The 3,877-nt window shown below is 34.0% G+C and overlaps 2 non-coding genes across 2 annotated transcripts; both read left to right on the top strand.

Annotated features, from left to right (window-relative positions):
* The first annotated feature begins 644 nt into the window (after window positions 1-644).
* Window positions 645-732, top strand: trnay-gua. Its single transcript is given in 2 exon segments — window positions 645-681; window positions 697-732. It is a non-coding gene; the product is annotated as a tRNA-Tyr (tRNA).
* A 542-nt stretch (window positions 733-1,274) lies between these two features.
* Window positions 1,275-1,347, top strand: trnaa-agc. The gene has a single exon. It is a non-coding gene; the product is annotated as a tRNA-Ala (tRNA).
* The last annotated feature ends 2,530 nt before the right edge of the window (window positions 1,348-3,877 follow it).

Below are 3,877 nucleotides of genomic sequence, written 5' to 3'. Positions count from 1 at the left end.
AACCGTAATGTCAAATTGTGCTGCATGCACAGTTCAGATCGGGTCGTGCCGTAAAGTGATTTTTTTGTTTGTTTTTAATGTTTTTTTCATTAAGCGCATGCGGTGTGTGTCACTTCCTGGTTCCCGTTGCCGGCCCGATCTGCATGCGCGTGCGTATTGAAATGCTACGTCATCACACACTTTACGGTGCTGCCCAATCTCTTTAACGCATGCGTGAACACTTTACGGCATGTTTGGCTTTCAATACGCCTGCGCGCGTAAATCGGGTAGGCACGCAGATCGGGTAATGACAGTAGCCAAACTCAGTTGCTGAACGTTCATGCGCAAACTCGGGCGCAGCGAGTCATATTCAAATATTTCAGTGTATAATTATTTTAAACGGCACCCCATAGCATCCCGTCACATTGTCGTATTACAGCGGTGACCACGCCAGTCGGGCTACGACGTTCAATTGTGAGGATAAAGCCTGACATTTTAATCAATATTGTAATACTTTGTTTTTTGTTATTTGAACTGGAGTGTAGGAAAAACTGCAAGATACCATCAACTACACTTTAAATAATCATTTCCCCAATAGTAATAATAATTTAAAAAAAATCATATTTCAAGTAAAGAGACTTGTGGGAGAAGGCCGTAATGTGAAGCCTTCGATAGCTCAGCTGGTAGAGCGGAGGACTGTAGAGGTAAACTGCGGGAATCCTTAGGTCGCTGGTTCGATTCCGGCTCGAAGGACTTCAAAATCTTTTTCCTTTTGTTACATTTTGTTCTTGTAATGACAGGATTATATTCTATTTAATTTATGTTAAAAGTACTGCAAAGCTGTAAAAATTTGGATCATCGTGACAATTTCACAATGTTTATCAACGCATCATTTATTTTACCAGTTTATATACGAAATTTCTAGAATAATCCACTTTGTTACATGTTTGTTCACGGCATGCGCCTGTTCCTCAAGCAACTGCAAATACGAAAGTATATTACACGATAACTCGTATATAAGGAAACACTGCCTCGGCATTTTTTACAGTTCCGCTCTGTACTGTTTCAAAAATAATAACAGCAATAATAATTTTATTTATATATACATCATGCGCTAATATTCATTAATCAGAAATATCGACTCATCTTTTAAACTGTTGGGACTGAGGAGGCCGTAACTTTAATTGAGTGCAGGCTAGCAGTACATATCAAACTAACCAATCAATACTGTATTACATAATTTATAATTTAAACATAAATACTATTTACAATAGATGAAATCTTATAACATAGGTGGGGGATTAGCTCAAATGGTAGAGCGCTCGCTTAGCATGCGAGAGGTAGCGGGATCGATGCCCGCATCCTCCAATTTATAATGTTTTCTAGCGCTGTAATGCGTAACAAACTGTTAATCGGTACAAATTCATTTATGCAAAGTTCACTTGCTGTCGGTGTTTGCGGAGCTGTGACTTAAGGAAGAATGTTTCGGACAAATAACAAAATAAACATTTTAAGAAAGATTTATTTATTGAGCTCATATTGAACTTCTTTATTGTCACACTGCACATTCATTTTTAAATTTATGTATATTTATTCTTGTCCGAAATGTCCCTCCGAATCATTTTCCCACTTCAGTGAGTTCACTTAAATTTCAGAGGAATGCGAGGTTAGTTTGTTAGTTGGTCTGAAAATAAACGTCAAAGTGGACGTATAATGTTATCACAAATGTAGCTTCGTCGAGGTAATTCTTGGTAGCGAGAACCAATCGAATCGCTCTCCGCTACCAAGATTCTACCAGAATTGAAAGCACGAGCCAATTGCGGCCCGTATCGGCTACCAAGAATTGACCATTCACGGCCCGTTTCGGCTACCAAGAATTGAACATTCACAACCCGTTTCTCCTACCAAGAATTGACCATTCACAGCCCGTTTCGGCTACCAAGAATTGGCCAATGACGGCTCGCTCTGCTACCAAGAATTGACGAATCACGAATACCAAAACTCGAAGAGGGCGGGCCAACCTCTTGTCAGTTAATGTATTCTGCAAAAGCTTGTTCGAGTTGGCACACAGACGCTTTGCGATTTGCGTTGCTTTTTGAACTGTCTAAAAATGCTACTCACTAGTGTCGGTTTGTGCAGATTTATTACATATTTGTGCAACACGTGTAAAGACAGATATAATAATGTATAAATATAATGAACATTGAATTGTATAATCATAGTTGCTCTATAATTATAAAAATACAAATCATAGAGAAAATAAACTATGTGTACATATTTCCTACAATCGACCCTTGGGAAGTGTTTCTGATATATAAAGACCAATAACTGTTAATGAATTACTGCAGTAAAAATTATATATATATATATATAAATATATATATATATATATATATATATATATATATATATATATATATATATATATATATATATATACTATATATATATATGTACCTGTAAAAGGGAAATGTTTATATACTTAGCGCAAAATAACTATATGTGTTCTAGTAAACAAGCATACACACCACTTAGTTAATTTTTTATATATATATATATATATATGCTATTCTACAGCGTGATTAGAATTGTCTGAGTATTGAAGGTGTATGTCTGCTTTATAAGCATAATTTATAACATCAATGGTAATATAGAGCATAACTTTAATTATTATTATTTTATATTGGCCTTGATATGAACGATTTATGAAATTAGTATTAAGTATTAAAAAAAAGCATACCAGTCTCTTGTTTTAACAGGTACATATATATACAATATATATATATAATTTTTACTGCAGTAATTCATTAACAATTATTGTTCTTTATACACCAGAAAGACTTTCCAAGGGTCTTTTGTAGGAAATATGCACACATAGTTGATTTATCTTTTTCAGATAAAAATGAACTCGCCCAAACAATGAATTAAAAAAAAAAAAAACTGTTTTTAAATTGGCAAAGATGAAGTCAAGAAAAAAAACTTTTCACTTTCTATGATTTGTATTTTTATAATTATAGAGCACTTCATATTATTATTTTTAAACTCACTCTGTAAAATTGAACTGATTATACAATTCAATGTTTATTATATTTATAGATATCTGTCTTTACACGTGTTGCACAAATATTTAATAAATGTAATAAACTTAACCAAGAATGCTTAAACATTATTCAAAAAATGTGCAGGTAAATGTAAATATATCTGCACAAACCGACATTCTTGAAGTAGGTAAAAATAAATATTTGGAAATATTGCAAAGGGAAATGTTTATATACTTAGTGCAAAATAACTATATGTGCTCTAGTAAACAAGCATACACACCAATAACAAGCATACACACCACTTATATATATATATATATATATATATATATATATATATATATATATATAATTAACTATATATATCTATAATATATATGCTATTATACAGCATGATTAGAATCATCTGAGTATCAAAAGTGTAGGTCTGCTTTATAAGCATAATTTAGTGTTAAGTATTAAAAAAAAGCATACCATACATATACCATACAAGCATACATTATTATATCTGTCTTTACACGTGTTGCACAAATATGTAATAAATCTGCACAAACCGACACTAGTGAGTAGCATTTTAGACAGTTCAAAAGCAACGCAAATCGCAAAGCGTCTGTGTGCCAACTCGAACAAGCTTTTGTAGAATACATTAACTAACAAGAGGTTGGCCCGCCCTCTTCGAGTTTTGGTATTCGTGATTCGTCAATTCTTGGTAGCAGAGCGAGCCGTCATTGGCCAATTCTTGGTAGCCGAAACGGGCTGTGAATGGTCAATTCTTGGTAGGAGAAACGGGTTGTGAATGTTCAATTCTTGGTAGCCGAAACGGGCCGTGAATGGTCAATTCTTGGTAGCCGATACGG

This window comes from Polypterus senegalus, chromosome 3 (genome assembly GCF_016835505.1).
Source record: "Polypterus senegalus isolate Bchr_013 chromosome 3, ASM1683550v1, whole genome shotgun sequence".
Classification (NCBI taxonomy): Eukaryota; Metazoa; Chordata; class Cladistia; order Polypteriformes; family Polypteridae; genus Polypterus; species Polypterus senegalus.
The sequence above is the reverse complement of the archived record's forward strand: the minus strand, read 5'-3'. Positions and strand labels throughout refer to the sequence as shown.